Source organism: Poecilia reticulata, chromosome 5 (assembly GCF_904066995.2).
Source record: "Poecilia reticulata chromosome 5, P_reticulata-male-v2, whole genome shotgun sequence".
NCBI classification, from domain to species: Eukaryota; Metazoa; Chordata; class Actinopteri; order Cyprinodontiformes; family Poeciliidae; genus Poecilia; species Poecilia reticulata.
In genome coordinates, this window is record NC_088834.1 from 1058928 (window position 1) to 1079127 (window position 20200).

At 45.8% G+C, this 20200-nt stretch overlaps 1 long non-coding RNA gene across 2 annotated transcripts in view; it reads right to left on the bottom strand.

The window, feature by feature from the left end:
- The window catches only part of LOC103464258 (uncharacterized), a 43058-nt gene that overhangs the window by 833 nt on the left and 22025 nt on the right, over positions 1 to 20200 (bottom strand). Inside the window, exon 5 of one of the 2 annotated variants that reach the window (XR_533624.2) lies at positions 1 to 2497. This exon is cut by the window's left edge and continues 833 nt beyond it. This is a non-coding gene — a long non-coding RNA (uncharacterized LOC103464258). Of the gene's footprint in view, positions 2498 to 13393; positions 13793 to 20200 lie in introns of those variants that run through there. The other variant, XR_014087471.1, reaches the window with a different exon arrangement.

Consider the following 20200-nt stretch of genomic DNA (forward strand, 5'->3'; position numbering starts at 1 on the left):
CACAAAAAGTTACGACCACAAGTTTCCAGCTCTCATCACCAGGGAACCAGAATCTCTCGTCGTTTCAGGGATTTAATGATTCCTCTGACCTTTTCTGCTCCAGGGTGGAAAGATTTTATAATGCGCCACTTTAGGGACGCCGGGTGTGAAAATCGTCCAGATGCAACAGCTGAAGCTGGACTGAGTGTCCATCTGTCCTCACCGCAGACTGAAAGGATTTACTGCATGTTCAGTGACGTCTGCAGGGAGAAACGAGCCGACAGGAAGAGATTCAAAGGTCGAGTCGATTTCTGCCCGTCTCCTGGGATTTCCTTTAACTAGACGTTGGACGGACAAACGAGGAGCACAAAACACATTTAGTGTTAATTTCACAGCTTCGCTCTAATTGTAGACACTTTAATGAAGAGGCAAAAACAGCAGGAGAGGCTCTGGCCGCCATCTTGTTTCCATCTGGTGAAGAAGGAAGTTGCTCTCAGTGTCTTCAGAGGTTGTTGTGTCGTTTCCTTCAGTGGTTCTTGGTGCAGCGCCCCCACAGGCCAGGAGGGGAACAGGTTGGTTTGACTCAGAGCAGCTGGTGGTGGAGCAGATGTTCTGGTTCCAGTAGAACCGGGTCGACCCAGGGGAAACATCTGGGCCGCGTCTCCAAAGCTTTGGGTTCTTTGGTGGAACAAATTCAAACTGCACCAAAACCCGGAAGCTAAAGTTTCTTAATTCAATATGACAAATGAAGCTTTAAACAAAACCAGCTGCTGAGAGAAAAGGCGGGAAATATCAGACCAATCAGAACATTTTCATCAAGGCCACGCCCCCTGCAGGCTCAGGGTGGTACTGCTTAAATCCACCAGTAAATTCCTGCAAATACTGGATAAAATGTCAGCTAAACGTTTGAAGTGAGTGAAACAGAATAAGAAGGACAGAAAACGATATGACTAAAACAAAGATGTGTGCTGTAACGAGGGCAGTGATAACTTCATACTGGGTTTGTTCCCAACAGCAGCAGAGAGGAGGAGGAGGAGAGCTGATGACTGATGGATGAGCGCAGCACCACAGACAGATGCAGAAATGACAAAAAGATGAATGGACGTCACAAACTGTGATAGATTAATGACAGAGGGAGGCGAGGGAGGACAGGTGGACAAGGACGGCCACACAAACACATCGCCGCTCCCCTCCCTCCGAAACGAAGGGACGCCTTCGAAGTGTTGACCTTTTAACTGGATTTCCAGAGAAATCCGAATGCTGGGTGAAAGAGCGCCTTTCAGAGAAGCAGCTTGAGACGTCGGTGGGATGTCTGTGTTCGATACGTGGCCGCGCCGCTGACCTTTCCCTAATGGCGGCTCATTGTTGAGCAGCGCCGGGATGTTTGGGGGGAGGCGGCGGCCGCTGGCCGGGTCAGGCTGAAAATCACTTTACACTCATCTTTTATTTTCACTCAGGCCAGAGCTGTGGGCAGCTAACGCCGACAGGTCACCTGTGGACCGGATCGGTTCTGTTGACGGGACGACCTGCGAGTCCAGGCCGACCCGGTCCAAGTCCAGCCTGAACTCTGTGTCTTAATCCGGCTTTTAGAGGGATTTCCTTATCTCTGCTGCTGCCTCAGGATTTATAATCTCCAGTGTGTGTGTGTGTGTGTGTGTGTGTGTGTGTGTGTGTGTTGCTACATTGCGTTGGAGTATTTCTGCAATCTGAAAATCTGCATCTTGGTGGTAATCTGGTCCCTGGTGCAGCTTTTAAATCTCTGGTTTGTGGGTTGAGGTGAGAAAATGCAGTAAATTCTGCCTCCAACATAAAATATGACTTTTTCTATTTTTTAAAATCGATTTGCATCCGCCCTGCAGCCGAGGAGCCAGATTTAAATTATGTGTGAAATCCCCCATCAGCCACCTGACAGGAAACTCCTGGGGAATAAATCGTAAAGCATCCATGGTGCTAAATGACTTTTTAAACTTTTACCCCTTTTAAAACATCTCTGAGTTTAAAACCCAGATTTTCTGACTGAGTCTAAAAATCAGGGTGAAAGTTTGATTTTCCAAACTGTAAAATGTGTAAACCTTTAGCTCAGAGCTGAACATTATAATGAACAGTTCATTATAATGAACAGTTCATTAGCTTGTTGTTCGTTCATTTCATCGTTTTAACTTAAAGGAATCAAGACGATAAAACATTAATTTGCTCCGTTCATTACTAATGAATCTTAATATTTTCTGCTCCGTCTCTTGTGGAAACTCAACATGTCTAACCTCCGTTTCCCCCTGCAGGTCTTTGTTGTCCCGGTAGTTTGTCCTACAGAACCGGTTCTGATCCGGAACGTTCCCAGCCGGCCTGGAAACTCGTTATTTGTCCCGATCGATGTTCTTTCAGTCCTCTGACCTTTTCCTGTCGTCTCCGTTTCCTCTGACTCGCCTCGCTGCTTCCACGTGGGTCCAACAGGGACGTAACCGTCGGAACCGGTTCCGAGCGGAATGCCAGGCCGCCTGTTTGTTCAGACCCGGTCCGTCTGCAGAACACGGAGTTTTAATCAGAGTGAGACCTCTCCAGTCTGTGTCCATCACTGACAGGAATAATTACATAAACGGTAATAAAAACCAAAATAAAGATGAAAATAGACGCAAAGATTTCTGTCTGGAAAATGATTTATTCATAAATATTTATTGAAGTTGAATTAAAAACAGACTTTTAGCCGTTTGATCTATAAATGTGATTAAATAATAAATGATGCTCCACTCTGTGTGTGTTTTTAAAAATCAATCTTTGTGCTTATAACAGTGAAATAAAGAGATTTAATTTACTTAAAGTCAGCAGAGGGACGTGTTTAAATCTTTGTTTTTGATGTTTTCCTTCCATAATTTCCATAAACATTTCTCTGTGAACATGGATTATTTTAACTCCTAAAACTAGAAAAAAGCTGCAGAAATTTAACATTTAAACCTTTTTTAGAAACGACTGAAGAGATTATTTCATTTCTGCACATCAGAGCAAAACCATTTTATTATTGATGAGTTTCTGATACTTTTTAAGTTTATTAAATTTCGTTAAGTGTTTTTGTAGATTTTCTTTTGAACAAAGTTTTATGTTCATACAAAATAATTTCATAATAAATTAACAAACAAAAACTAATTTCTGCATTTTTCCTGAATAAAGTGAAAAAAATGATAATTTGAGAGCAAATCAAATTTAGATTTAACTGAAACACTAAATGATAAAAATAAAACTGAATCTGAAGCATCGATCTCACCGCGATGGTATTGATCCGATATTGATGATATTTCTGCTGGACATGTTAATAACTTCATCGTGTTTTTGCAGGAAGTTGAGTTTGTTGTGGATGAGATGATCAAACATCTTATTTCTGCAGTAAAACCGTCTGTTTGATCGATCAGATCCTCATCTGATCGATGTTCTTTCAGCCGGATCGGCAGCCGGAACCGGAGCGTCCTGTCGCTTCCCGTTACGACCGGGTCGGGCAGCAGCAGGTCCATCGCTCCGTCCCAGCGGATGGGAAGCAGAACCGTTTGCTTTCCGGAGAGGAGAAGAAGAAGCTGCTGCACATGAAAGGAAAAGCTGCTGTCCGTTTTCCTTCTGTTGGTAAAAAGCCTAAAATCAAAGATCTGAGGAAACCTGGAGACCAATTTATCATATGCTGCGCTCTGCAGCTGCTCTGTCTGCGCTGATGAAGATTTACTCACCTCAGCATGACGAATGCTGCCGGGGATCTGCATCAGTCGGGTTTTATCTGGTAGTTATCAGAAACTGACAGATATCTGAGGTTCTCCTGAGTTATGCAGCTTTTTATTTCCCGTCTTTTCTCTCCATTGAAGCTCCACCTGGTCTGGCTTCTGATTGGCTGACATAATGCTGCCGTCACCTGATCCTTCCATCTAACAGAAACTTCTCCTGTTCCGTTCTTCTGCTCCGTCTTCTCAAACCTGCAGACGGTACTGAGCCAGGTTCTGGTTCTGCTGGAGGTTTCTTCCTGTTACAGGTGAGTTTTTCCTCTCCACTGTCGCTACATGCATGTTCAGAACGAGGGATTCACTGATCTGGGTGAGTTTCATCTTTGCTTTTTGTATGTAGATAATATGGTTCTGTTACCATCAACAGGTCGTGACCTTCATCAGGTCGTGACCTTCATGATGGCGTTCCTCAGGGCTAAAATCCCCTGCATGGGAGAGTTCAGAGGTCAAAGCCGCCCACCTCAGTGAATCTTCTGCAGCATCACAGCTTCAGCCAACATGGAGGAAAATGTCCGACCTGAAGGTTGGGATCTAAAGTTCAAGCAGAAATCCACCTAGTGGCCTAGTCAAAGTCCAAAATAAATCTGATGAATGAGTGAGGTTGTTTTGGACTGATCCATCCAGCAGTGGGTCAGGTGGTTCTGACCCAACAGAACCGCCTGACCCAGTGGAACTGATGAAACTCCTCGTCCTCCTTTTCTTCTTCTCTGAAGCTGCAGCTGAAACTCTGCCGATTTGTTGCCGAGCGTTTTGTAAACGTGTCGCAGCGTCTCGTTATGCCGACAGCGCCCCCTCAGTCTGGGTGGAGAACTGCACCATCACGGTTCCTCGTGTTGAGGTAAATGTGGATTAATGACGTCATTCATCGACTCTCGGCCTGCTGGGAGCCGCTCTGCATACGGCCACATCTGAATGTGTGTGTGCATCATGCCACAGTAACAATTCATAAAAATGTCCGTGGTGTGAATTTGTTTTCTGGGTCGGATCCGGTTAGGTTGCGTTCAACTCGGTTCATATTTCCCCTTTAACGTTGTGAGTGTGGGAACATTTTTCTGAGATTAAAAGTGTCTCTTTGTGTGTGTGTGTGTGTGTGTGTGTGTGTGTAGGGAGGTCACAACCTATTACTCATGGTGATCTGTGTTTACGTTCATCTAATAGGAACAACAGCAGTGATGCTTCCACCACATTATAAGTCGATAGATTAACCAAACACCAGATGAATCATGTTGCTCTGCTGCAGCGACGGACTCCTCATTGATTTCTGCATAGATTTAATAAGACGCCCCCAGCAGACCCAGAGGATCCCCGGCTGCTAAATTAAGCTCTGCAGGATGTAATCACACCGTACTCTACTAAATGGCTCAGCTCAGCTCATAACTGGAGGCAGAGACTCTGAGGTTTAAAGAACTGATCATTACCTGTAAATATTAAAAATGCTTCACCTTTAAAAAAACGACGTTATCAGATCGCTGGCAGCTGAAAAGCTTTGTTTCTACAAACATAAATCCACCAGTGTGGGACGAGACGATGATCCTCCTCCGTCACAAACAACCAGAGGCAGGAGGAGGGTCTCAGTGCTGCCAATCATCCTCATGTAAATGCTGCTCATAGCTTCCCTCTTGCTCTCTGCTCCACTACAGCTTCTTCCCAATAACAGAGCCTGACATGAATGCTAATGCTAGTTAGCAATGCTGCTAATGACGACAGATAAACACTTTCCTGGAATGGTAAGTCATTAGCTTACCCTACTACTAGCTTACTCCCCTGCTAGCTTACCCCGCTACTAGCTTAGCAATGTTAGCTTGTCTGTTTTACTAGTGCTGTTTTCTTCTCCTCTCATTAAACTGTAAAATTAGTCCTTCAAAATGGGCTAATTTGTGTTCACTGGTAAAGCTAACGGTAGCAGCTAGCTTTGCTAACACTGTGGCTTCCACAGTTTTTGTGTTTGTGTCGCGTTGAGCCGTATCAAACCGCCGCCACTCATAAACAACTAATATTCAGATGAACTAGTTTCTCATCCTGGTGGTTCAAAGCTAAATTAAATCCGTCTCTGGATGACAGATTTAATGCATCAGTTATAAAAAAGAGCTGATTTTTTATTCAGCACATTATTTTATCTTTGCATTATGAACCGGTTGTTTGAAGACAGACCAGTTCTGTTGTCCTTAAATTAGTCTTAATTAGTTGAAACATAGTTTAAATCAGGAAAAATGTTGTTTTATGTGTCGTTCAGGGCTGGACTCATTTCTTCTTCTACTGTTATTTAATATCTAAGCTTCATCAGGCAAACACTGAGAATGAAAACTATTTATTTCCCAGTAATCGGTAATCAGTGCCGACTTGGCAACTCTGATATAATTACTAATTCTGTTAATAATGACTGCTGACGTTTATTAATTGCTAGTTTTTGCCAAAGCAGACCTGTAGCTGCACAGCAGCCCTGATCTGTGGATGCAGAGGCTGGAATGAGGAAAATAAATACCAAGACATCAAGGACAGTCTGAGGAGGAGAAATGAAATATTTTCCCAGAATCCATCCTGCTTTGCCTTTTTTCTAAATATAATCAGTAACGTTTCTGTCTGCGTGTTTCTTCACTCGTTAGCTATTAAACACGAGAGCTACAGACAATAAATTCACTAACTACATGCTGAACACAGATGTTTAGTTTGGTCCGTCAGCCATGAAGCTCCAGATCTGAATCTTCCAGCTGCTTCAGCCGCAGAAACTCGATCAGAGACTGAAACGTCGTCTGGCTGCAACATGAAGCTGCAAACAAACAGCGTATGTCGGGATAATTAGCAACCCAAACAATTAGCATTTTAGACACCTCAACAATTATTTTCAGTTCTGTTCCAGAGAGGAGGGAGAGAGATGAAGAGGAGAAACGGGGAGCGTCTGAAGACGAGTGGAAGGAAATTTAAAACATTTTCTTTTTTTCAGGGCAGAACCACATGTTGTTATTTAAGCAGGAAGGTGAAAATACTCAGGAATGATGGAGGAAACAAGTGGCTGTGAAAAGTCCCCGTCCTGTCAGGACAGTTAGGATAGGTTCTGGTTCTGTCGGTTCGGACAGAACCAGAGTCTCATCTACCAGAACCGTCACTCAATAGAACACCTTATGTTCAGATTCGGTTAAAATCACGTTGCGATCAGGCTCAGTCCTCAGCCTTCTGATTGGCTGCATCTTGACCAGCTGTCCTCTCATTGGTTCAGAGCCAACAAATGTTTGGAAACAGAATCATTTAGTTTTGATATTTTCAACAGTGAAAATGTTTGATTATCCGTATTTTCCTCCAGTCATTCAGATCCGTCTCAACCTGAACCGAATCAGTTCTGACAGACTTTAGGGATGGATTCACACCGGCCCAGTTCGGTCCGCTTTAACCAGCTCCGGTCCGTCTGCCTAGTCAAAGTCCGGCCCAGTTGGGAGGTATGAATGCTAAGCTAACTCTGGTCCTCCAAACCTCGGTCTGGGTTCGGTTTGAATGTGAACACCAAGCAGACCAGAGACCGCTTCAAAAGCAGGAAGTGGACTACAGTGCAAGGCATTCTGGGTAAATTCAACCAAAGCTAACATGTTAGCCTAGCGCTAGCAGCAGAAATGGCTCCTGGTCTTTAGCCTAAAGAGAAATCCTCCAACCGCTAAAATCCTCCATCTTGTTTCCATCTGGTGAAGAAGGAAGTTGCTCTCAGCGTCTTCAGAGGTTTTTGTGTCGTTTCCTTCAGTGGTTCTTGGTGCAGCGCCCCCACAGGCCAGGAGGGGAACAGGCTGGTTTGAGTCAGAGCAGCTGGAGGAGGAGCAGATGTTCTGGTTCCAGTAGAACCGGGTCGACCGGACCATCAGGAGGGAAACAGACCGAATCCTTTCTGCTCATTTCCACAGAGACTGGGTGATGAATCGTAAACTCTGCTGGTTTCTTCGTCTCGCTGGTTTCTGTTCATCCTGCAGACTTTGATGATGAAGGTTTTTCCATGTTCTGGTCTCTGCGATGAGCTGAGCGGACCGATCCGGTTCTACTTGGACAACTTCACTGAAAGACGTCCTCATGTTGTGTCCAAGCTATCGCAGCGTTTTCCCTCTGATGGTGATCAGCTGGAAGATGAATCTCACATCAGAGTTTAAACATTTGAACATGTTGGTTACGTCACTGAAACCTGAGGTCCGTCTGCGTTTCTTCACCCATTAACAGACGTTTACATGAACATCTCAGAAGTTTTGTCCAATAAGGATTCAGGAAATCACTTCCTGCTGATCAGCAGTTTTCTGCCTCGTCCTGCAGGATGAAACATCGATCATCATAACTGATGGGAATCAGATTTCTTTCCTCTCAGGAGTTTTCCTGCCGATTCGCTTCGGTCCTTTCATGTCTGCTTCAGATCTCGGATTGATCCGTTCGACTCTTCAAGCAGCCGAACTCTTTGATATCAGACGAACAGAATAAAGCAGAAGCTCCGACGCCGTCAGTCGAAGAACTCAGACATTTTTCCTGGAGTTTTTATAAACTGATAACTGGAACAAACTTTAAGTAGGACAATTATTATTTCTAAATCCACAGCAAAGCAAAGAGGAAACGCATCGCTTTGGTTCTGTTTGGTTCATGATGAAACCTTCTGGGTCACCAGAACTAAACTCGGCATGTATTTAAAAAGCTGCTCCATGATGCCGTTTACAGCCAGTTTCTCCAGGCGTTTGCTAATTGCTGCTGCCGCTAGTCTAGAGGAGCAGCGAGGAGGAGAAAAACTCTGGTTTATATTTATGACATTTTAACTGAAATACATTTATTACTTTGGACGTTTCCTGGTTTTGAAATCAAAACTGGAGAAAAATATCCGACTCTGAACCGATGTGATAACTCGAACTCAAACTCTGCATGTGGCCCAGAATTAAACTTCAGGAGGAAAAACGACGTTTCTCCTGGAATCTTGTTCATTTCAGCTGTTTTTCTAGGTCAGCTGAGCGCCGTCCTCCTGCAGCAGCTCTACTCCCCTCAAAGGATTCTGGGTATTATGGGCTGGCAGCGTGGGACAGCTCACAGCTGGAGCGTTCCCAGTCCGACGCCAGGCCCGGACCAGCATCCCTTCAGAGCCGGGCCAACCGTCTCCGTGGCAACTGGCCGCTGTGGCGCCTCGTTTGTGTCGCTGCAGACGGCGGCTGTCAGACAGGAAACAACCTGACACTCATTATCTGGGTTTGTGGTTCGCATGGAGCAATCAGGTTCTATCCACCGAGACTGAAATACAAAACGATCATCTGAGTAAATTCTTTAACTCCCTTCCTGAACTTTGACTCCGTTTCTGTTTGGTAAAAAAAAAATGCAACCAGCAGGAATTTAAAATGTTTCCAAACATGACAGCACTGGAGCAAAAAACCACAAAAACAAACAGATTTCACTCCAACGTTCAGACGGGAAGTCTCACGAGATCTCACGAGATCAGACGGGAGTTCAGCGTAAACAAACATGGCCGACGATTTGAGTAAAGGCGACAGAGAGGAAAACAAAAAACACAAAACCTGAGAAACATTCAGTGTATCCTCAACCTGCCGTCACCATGGCGACCACCACATCCGGCTGTTGGTCATGTTCCCGTCAGGACGGCTGCTGACTGAACATCAGGCGTTTCCAGGTTTCCACACAAAGCAGAAATTTAACTTCAAGAATAAAAAATGTCAAATATCTAAAATCCTCCCAAAACTCAAAGTCAGACTTTTAATAAAATCTCTGTTCAAACGTTCATAAAGTTTTTCCAAGGACGAACTTCTAGAGCCTTTCTGTCCCTGCAGAGCCACGCGCCTTCAGACAGGATGTGAGGTCACAGCGTGATGCGTGTCGCCATGCCAACCCTCAGTGGGCGGGCCTCTGGGCCCGCAGTGGCTGATGCGGTGGCGTCCAGGTGAGCGCGGCTCTGAAAGCTGCGTCCTGCTGACGCTCAACCCAGAATCGGATTAAAGCGCCGGACCGAGTCCAGGTTCTGCAGAATTGGTCCAGTCGCTGCTTCGGACCCGGTGGGAGGAAAAGCTGGAAGTGGTCAGTTAGAGGAATAAAAGGTGAAAAGGTAATTGACTTTATGTAGCACATTTTCAATGTGCAATACAAACACAAAGCGAGTTTCAGTGAAGGTGAATCATCTGGTGACGGATTCACAGAAAGATTTTCTAGTACAGAAAATGCAGATTCAGCTCAGCAATAAAACTGCATTGAAACTTGATTTATTCTGTTTCATGGCCAAACAGAATCAGTCATTTTCTTCGCCTGTCCAGTGATGATTAGATGAAAGAAGCTTTTATTGCTCTGCTGCTGTTAGCAGTAACTAAATCAATCCAGAGTTCTGCTTTTACCCGCAGAGGCTGAGTGGATTTAAATTAGACTTTATGAAGCAAACTGGGACAAATTGGGTTTTTTCACTGGGGAACCAGAACATCTGCTCCACCTCCAGCTGCTGTGGCTCTGAACCAACCTGTTCCCCTCCTGGCCTGTGGGGGCGCTGCACCAAGAACCACTGAAGAAAACGACACAGAAACCTCTGAAGACACTGAGAGCAACTTCCTTCTTCACCAGATGGAAACAAGATGGAGGATTTTAGCGGTTGGAGGATTTCTCTTTAGGCTAAAGACCAGGAGCCATTTCTGCTGCTAGCGCTAGGCTAACATGTTAGCTTTGATTGGATTTACCCAGAATGCCCTGCGCTGTAGTCCACTTCCTGCTTTTGGGGCGGTCTCTGGTCCGCTTGGTGTTCACATTCAAACCAATCAGAGTTCACTTCAACCGAACCCAGATGAGGTTTGGAGGACGAGAGGTCAGAGGTCAATTAGCGTTCACACCTCACAACTGGACCGGACTTTATAGGCAAATGGAATAGAGTTGGACTAAACCGGACTGAACTGGGCAGGTGGAAGTGGCGTCTTAGTTTTCAGGAGCCAGAGGAGTTTTCTGGAGGAACCGGGGTGAAATCTGCCCTGAGGGGGGGTCAGTCCTGTTAGGACGGACTCTGGACTCAGATCATGACATCCAGAGTTTTATTAAAATCATCTTTTCTGTTAACTTTAAATAAATGCCTTGGTGTCTCCGTCTGCATCCCTGCTTCAGTTCAGCAGCTTTAGCACAACCTGCAGTGGAAACGATTTAATTAAAGGAGCTTCCAGCTGCAGCATCTCAACACGCTGCAGCATCTCAACACTGCAGCATCTCAACACGCTGCAGCATCTCAACACTGCAGCATCTCAACACGCTGCAGCATCTCAACACGCTGCAGCATCTCAACACTGCAGCATCTCAACACGCTGCAGCATCTCAACACGCTGCAGCATCTCAACACACTGCAGCATCTCAACACGCTGCAGCATCTCAACACGCTGCAGCACCTCAACACTGCAGCATCTCAACACGCTGCAGCATCTCAACACGCTGCAGCACCTCAACACGCTGCAGCACCTCAACACTGCAGCATCTCAACACGCTGCAGCATCTCAACACGCTGCAGCATCTCAACACTGCAGCATCTCAACACGCTGCAGCACCTCAACACGCTGCAGCACCTCAACACGCTGCGGCATCTCAACACTGCAGCATCTCAACACTGCAGCATATCAACACTGCAGCATCTCAACACTGCAGCATCTCAACACTGCAGCATCTCAACACTGCAGCATCTCAACGCGCTGCAGCATCTCAACACGCTGCAGCATCTCAACACGCTGCAGCACCTCAACACGCTGCAGCACCTCAACACGCTGCGGCATCTCAACACTGCGGCATCTCAACACTGCAGCATCTCAACACTGCAGCATCTCAACACTGCAGCATCTCAACACTGCAGCAGCATCTCAACACGCTGCAGCATCTCAACACTGCAGCATCTCAACACTGCAGCATCTCAACACGCTGCAGCATCTCAACACTGCAGCAGCATCTCAACACTGCAGCATCTCAACACTGCAGCATCTCAACACTGCAGCATCTCAACACTGCAGCATCTCAACACGCTGCAGCATCTCAACACGCTGCAGCATCTCAACACTGCAGCATCTCAACACGCTGCAGCATCTCAACACTGCAGCATCTCAACACGCTGCAGCATCTCAACACACTGCAGCATCTCAACGCTGCAGCATCTCAACACTGCAGCATCTCAACACGCTGCAGCATCTCAACACGCTGCAGCACCTCCACACTGCAGCATCTCCACACTGCAGCATCTCAACACTGCAGCATCTCAACACGCTGCAGCATCTCAACACTGCAGCATCTCAACACTGCAGCATCTCAACACTGCAGCATCTCAACACGCTGCAGCATCTCAACACGCTGCAGCATCTCAACACTGCAGCATCTCAACGCGCTGCATCATCCCAACGCGCTGCAGCATCTCAACACGCTGCAGCACCTCAACACGCTGCAGCATCTCAACACTGCAGCATCTCAACACTTCAGCATCTCAACACGCTGCAGCATCTCAACACTGCAGCAGCATCTCAACACTGCAGCATCTCAACACGCTGCAGCATCTCAACACTGCAGCATCTCAACACGCTGCAGCATCTCAACACGCTGCAGCATCTCAACACTGCAGCATCTCAACACGCTGCAGCATCTCAACACGCTGCAGCATCTCAACACTGCAGCATCTCAACACGCTGCAGCATCTCAACACGCTGCAGCACCTCAACACGCTGCAGCACCTCAACACGCTGCAGCATCTCAACACTGCAGCATCTCAACACGCTGCAGCACCTCAACACGCTGCAGCATCTCAACACTGCAGCATCTCAACACTGCAGCATCTCAACACGCTGCAGCACCTCAACACGCTGCAGCACCTCAACACTGCAGCATCTCAACACTGCAGCATCTCAACACTGCAGCATCTCAACACGCTGCAGCATCTCAACACTGCAGCATCTCAACACTGCAGCATCTCAACACTGCAGCATCTCAACGCGCTGCAGCATCTCAACACGCTGCAGCATCTCAACACGCTGCAGCATCTCAACACGCTGCAGCATCTCAACACTGCAGCATCTCAACACGCTGCAGCACCTCAACACGCTGCAGCATCTCAACACTGCAGCATCTCAACACTTCAGCATCTCAACACGCTGCAGCATCTCAACACTGCAGCAGCATCTCAACACTGCAGCATCTCAACACGCTGCAGCATCTCAACACTGCAGCATCTCAACACGCTGCAGCATCTCAACACTGCAGCAGCATCTCAACACTGCAGCATCTCAACACTGCAGCATCTCAACACTGCAGCATCTCAACACTGCAGCATCTCAACACTGCAGCATCTCAACACGCTGCAGCATCTCAACACTGCAGCATCTCAACACGCTGCAGCATCTCAACACTGCAGCATCTCAACACTGCAGCATCTCAACACGCTGCAGCATCTCAACACTGCAGCATCTCAACACTGCAGCATCTCAACACGCTGCAGCATATCAACACTGCAGCATCTCAACACGCTGCAGCATCTCAACACGCTGCAGCGCATGTGAGGCCGCAGCTCCTTCCACACACACCGGATGTTCAAAGTGACTCCACTGCAGTTTCACACATTAATTGCTTCTTGTTTATTTCTGGTTTCTCCCGTCAGCCTGGAATGAAAACGAGACGCTCAGAGAACCGAAGAGGAAAGTGTCATAAACAGGCAGCCATGTTTTTAACGGTTTTATTATTTTAAAACTAGATCAGCGTTTGTTACTGCATGAACATAAATGCTGGGATCTGTCGGGTAACTACAGAGAAACGGAGCAGAGATCCGTCCATCCAGGTAGAATCGAGCTTTTATAAACACCTGAACTTTTATAGCACTTCATCTGTGAGACATGGAAACAAAGCAGCTGATTCTGCTTTCATGTTTCGGCTCATTGGACCATCAGACGGACGTCCTGGGAGCAACTGACTGGTGATTGGGATAAAGCGCCGCGGCGGCCCGACCCGTTTACCCCGTTGGACTGGAACCGTTTCAGTTCATCTGCTGATTCACACGTTGCTCCAGTCCAACCGGATCTACGCCTTCGTTTCCTCCTGGACGGATGACTGGGGTTCAGAAACTAGATCATGATGAGAGGGTGAAAATATGAACACATTAAAACTCATGCTTCACTTTCTTCACTTCCAGGAAACATCTTTGGTTTCCAGAGATCCTCTGATGCTGGATAAGCGCCGTGACGTTTTCCTGCTCACGTCCGGCTGCAGAACCAACGACCAGGCAGAAATGAATCGGATTTTAGTAAAATATCGGAACTGATCTGCTTAGAATCACAGCAAAGGTCCGGTTCTGGTTCTCCAGAATCAGACCCAGCTCAGACTTTTACTCATTTGTCTGTGTTTCAGTCCTCAGCAGCTTCTAAACCACGTTATGGACTTGGTTTTATTCTGAGACTTTCTAAACGTCTCCAGATGTGAAAGTTAATGACCAAAGTTTTGATGTGAGCAGCAACCAGTGAGAAAACCTTTATAGAGGCGGAAAACCAAAAATCTACTGTCTGTGACGCTTCACCGCTCCGGATCAGAATCTGCAGCGTTCGGAGCGACTGCATCCCAACGCGCCGGACGCAGCAGAGCTGCAGCAGCAGCTCCAGCCTCCTCCTGCCGCCTCAGTCTTTCCCCTGGAGGTTTTACGCGGAGCGGTGGGGTGTAATTCCTGGATCTCACACTGTAATCTGCCCCTCAGAGGCGCCGACGCCTTTCGGTCAGGATTATTCAGAGAGAATCAAACGGCGGAGAGGAAAAGTCGGCCTGACTCAGATGAAATGAGAAGACGGAGCAGCTGAAGCTGCGATGAGAACCAGAACCAAACAGAAAAAGTTTTACTGAGGTTTCCGGTGCAGATGGTTTAGAAACGATGCAGAACATCAACATTTATTTACTTCCATTGTTTAACGTTCTGCAAAGTGAAACGCATTTAAAGAAACCTGAGTTTAACAGATCATAACAGAAATGCACAGAAAACCAAACCTTTTCTTACAACACAAAATGACCGAACTTGGTCTGCATCAACCCTCTGATGTTTCATCGCTTTGTTGGACTTTCAGTGAGAAACTTCAACGAAGAAACGATGAAAAAGTTCCTGAATGAGCCTTTAATCAGGTTTACAGTCAATAAATGTAAATGGTTTAATTTGCCTCCTAATGAAACCGAAGCTGCTGACAAACGCAGTGGGTTCGTTTTATTCCTGATGTTCTTGTTCTGTACTGGGAATAAAACCAGAACCCGTCTCTTCAGCAGCCGAGCTCCACGGCGAATCGGCAGCAGGAAACGTCTGGAACGTTTTCCAGAGCCGCTCAGATCCTCATCATTTACCAAATGATGACCAGTGGAGAGATCAATCCGTCCTCTGATGGATTTATTCACATTTTTATTTTAAATGTTACTCTGAGCCTCTCAATTCAAAATGCTGTCAGGATTATGAGGAAATATTATTCAATACGTTCAGCATCAGGTCTGAGGATGGAGACAGTTAAAGTCTCTCACCATGAAGTTTGTCACCAACATTAAATCCTGTAAGAAGTCTGAATTACAACACACAACAAAAAACAAATAGTTTTAATGTTTTCACATTTGAGAAAAACCAAAGCCCAGATATTTGAAAGACCTGAAATTAATCAAATCTAACATGAAGAGAATCTGGAAAAATGTTCCTACATATTATTTCTATGTGCATTTAAACTCCTCTGTTGAGTCCCATGATGCTTTGCTCAGAGGTGAAATGAAAGTCGTGAACCGTGACCTCTGATGTCACCGTTTTTACCTGGGCTCTGAATGGCAGTGTGTGTGTGTGTGTGTGTGTGAACATGCTGAAGCACACTCTGAATTCGCCTGCAGACAGTTGGCGGCGGCTCTGGGAGCAGGAGGCCATGAGACATTAAACATGTTCAGCTTCCAGTTCTGTGAGAGAATCAGATTATTTTTCGCTTAGCGCCTCCTGGTGTTACTGTCCCTTTAAGATCAGATTCATTCCTGAACCAACACAACGAACTGCTGACTTGCAAAGGAGGCAATTAAGGCTTCAGAGTTGGAGCAGGATGGACTACAGCTGCAGATGGCTGATTCCCACCAGCCAGGTCCAGTTCGCTTTAATCCGACTCCAGCTCATTTGCCTATTAACTCCGGTTCGGTTGTGAGGTGTGAACGCTAATCGACCTCTGACCTCTGGTCCTCCAGATCTCATCCGGGTTCGGTTGAAGTGAACTCTGATTGGTTTGAATGTGAACGCCAAGCGGACCAGAGACCGCTCCAACAGCAGGAAGTGGACTACAGTGCAGGGCATTCTGGGTAAATCCAACCAAAGCTAACATGCTAGCCTAGCGCTAGCAGCAGAAATGGCTCCTGGTCTTTAGCCTAAAGAGAAATCCTCCACCGCTAAAATCCTCCATCTTGTTTCCATCTGGTGAAGAAGGAAGTTGCTCTCAGCGTCTTCAGAGGTTTTTGTGTCGTTTCCTTCAGTGGTTCTTGGTGCAGCGCCCCCACAGGCCAGGAGGGGAACAGGCTGGTTTGACTCAGAAGGTGCAGCTGGAGCAGATGTTCTGGTTCCAGTAGAACCGGGTCGACCGGACCATCAGGAGGGAAACAATCTTACATGATGTTGGCTGATCTGTGGTGAACAACGTCGGTAGTTATTGCATGACTTGGTTTGCCGTTTCTTCTGCAGGTCGCTGCGTCTCTCAGAGTAAATCTGAACCATAAGGGTTGAAAAATGTTTTCAGTTTCTTCTGAAAGTTTCAGTGAATTTAATCAAAAGCTCGGTTTGCTCCAAGTAACTGAGGAGCTGAAATGCAGGATTTGGTGAAAGAGAAGAACTCTGCAGGAGGGGAAGGATGAAAACATGGCTGAGCGCGTGACGATGCTGCCGGGGGCAAGAGCAGCAGCTGCAGCACAGAGACACCTGCAGGGAAGGAGAGGAACTCCACGTATCAGTGAGCGCTGGCGGCCGGTGAAGGCGGGCGGAGCGGGCGGAGCCAGCTGCAGCAGATGTTCCTCTTCGCCTCGGCAGACTCCTCAGCCTGATCCAGGAAACCCTGCGGCCGCCGCGGCTCGCTGCTGATGCCAGAGGCGTCCGGTCCGCTCATCCTCTCCCTGCGCGGCGGGTTGAGTCGGATCTGGACCGGCAGGGAGGTCACCGCCGGCAGAACGGGGTCGTGTCAGAGCGCCGGGTCACAGGAAGCAGCCATTACATTAGCATCTAAATGAATTACTGGTGCTACTTTGACCTCTGACACGGCAGAGCAGCCGCTGGGTTTCGCTGCTGCTTCAGGAACGTGAAGACGAGCCGGAGCCGATCCCAACAACGCGACGAGTTCTTCATGTTTTCATGAATCCATTATTGCTGGCTGCTCTCTGGATGAACGAATGAACCATTCGCTTTCCAGATAAATCCTCACCTCAACGTTAAACATTTAACTAATTATGAGGCATAAAGAGGAAATTTATTCATTTTTTTTTGCAGAATCTCGAATCCAGAACTTTTTTTTAAATTGTTCAGATTTTTGATGGAAGATGATTTTCATCCTGCAGGAATTTTACTGATTATGAGAGAAATAAGTGAGTTTGATGATGAAGATGGTGATGATGACAGCCAGGTGTCACCATCATCTTCATCATCATCTTCATCACCACCATCATCATCATCACCACCATCATCATCATCATCATCATCATCACCTTCATCACCACCATCATCATCTTCATCACCACCATCATCATCATCTTCATCACCACCATCTTCATCACCACCATCATCATCACCACCATCATCATCACCACCATCATCATCTTCATCACCACCATCTTCATCACCACATCATCATCTTCATCACCACCATCTTCATCACCACCATCATCATCATCATCATCATCATCACCACCATCATCATCTTCATCACCACCATCTTCATCACCACCATCATCATCATCTTCATCACCATCATCTTCATCACCACCATCATCATCATCTTCATCACCACCATCATCATCACCACCATCATCATCATCATCACCACCATCTTCATCACCACCATCATCATCTTCATCACCACCATCTTCATCACCACAATCATCATCATCATCTTCATCACCACCATCATCATCATCATCACTACCATCTTCATCACCACAATCATCATCTTCACCACCTTCATCTTCATCACTACCATCTTCATCACCACAATCATTATCTCCATCACCACCATCATCATCTTCACCACCATCATCTTCATCACCACCATCTTCATCACCACAATCATCATCATCACCATCTTCATCACCACAATCATCATCTTCATCACCATCATCTTCATCACCACCATCTTCATCACCACAATCATCATCTTCACCACCATCATCTTCATCACCACCATCTTCATCATCATCACCACCATCATCATCATCACCTTCATCACCATCATCTTCGTCACCACCATCATCATCATCATCACCACCATCATCTTCATCACCACCATCTTCATCACCACCATCATCATCATCATCATCACCACCATCATCATCATCACCATCATCATCATCTTCATCACCACCATCATCATCATCTTCATCACCACCATCATCATCATCTTCATCACCACCATCATCATCACCACCATCTTCATCATTATCACCACCATCATCATCATCTTCATCACCACAATCATCATCATCTTCATCACCACAATCATCATCTTCATCACCACCATCATCATCATCATCACCACCATCATCATCATCACCACCATCATCATCACCACCATCATCATCATCTTCATCACCACAATCATCATCATCTTCATCACCACCATCATCATCTTCATCACCACCATCATCATCACCACCATCTTCATCACCACCATCATCATCATCTTCATCACCACAATCATCATCATCACCACCATCATCATCACCACCACCTTCATCATCATCACCACCATCTTCATCACCACCATCATCATCTTCATCACCACCATCATCATCATCATCACCACCATCATCTTCATCACCACCATCTTCATCACCACCATCATCATCACCACCATCTTCATCACCACCACCATCATCATCACCACCATCTTCATCACCACAATCATCATCATCACCACCACCATCTTCATCACCACCACACCACCTTCATCATCATCATCATCATCACCACCATCATCATCATCTTCATCACCACCATCATCATCATCATCATCACCACCATCATCATCATCATCATCACCACCATCATCATCTTCATCACCACCATCATCATCACCACCATCATCATCACCACCATCATCATCACCACCATCATCATCATCACCACAATCATCATCTTCCTCACCATCATCTTCATCACCACCATCATCATCACCACCACCATCTTCATCACCACCATCATCTTCATCACCATCATCTTCATCACCACCATCATCATCATCATCTTCATCACCACCATCATCATCTTCACCACCATCATCATCATCATCTTCATCACCACCATCTTCATCACCACCATCATCATCATCTTCATCACCATCATCATCATCACCATCATCATCATCTTCATCACCACCATCATCATCATCTTCATCACCATCATCTTCATCACCACCATCATCATCATCTTCATCACCACCATCATCATCTTCATCACCACCATCATCATCATCATCACCACCATCATCATCATCACCACCATCTTCATCACCACAATCATCATCTTCATCACCACCATCATCATCATCATCACCACCATCATCATCATCACCATCATCATCATCACCACCATCTTCATCACCACAATCATCATCTTCATCACCACCATCATCATCATCACCACCATCATCATCACCACCATCACCATCATCATCACCACCATCATCATCACCACCATCATCATCTTCATCATCATCTTCATCAGTCTTCTCCTGACTGTTTAAACTCAGTATTTTAGCTGAATGATCAGAAATTAATGCTCCGGTCAAAAATGAACCAAGATTTTTTATTTTTATAATAAACGCTTTGCTATGATTGGCTGTGAATAATAATAATTATTAATAAATGCAGTAATTTATTTTATTATTATTACTGAGCAAATAACCAGAGTTGGTAGTTAAACTACATGAAGTTAATGACTAAATTAATCTAAAACATTTTATCCAACCATCTCAATAATCTAGAAACACAAAACTAAAACTGCAAAAGAGAAAATGATGATGAAACTGAAAACAGTAAAAATATGAAAACAGGCCCAAAAAAAAGACGTAATGATGATGAATCTGGACTTCATCAGTTTGAACTGATTCAGATTCACTGACAACAAAATCTGTTTATTCTTCACATGAGAAATGAGCCACAAATAAAACATAAAATCCACTGAATGGTGTGAACATTTATCTCTGCAGACCCAGAAGCGTTTTGAAAGTGAAGCCAGTTAAAGAATTAGTTTATAAAATGGACAAACGTGACGTTTCAAACAGCATTTA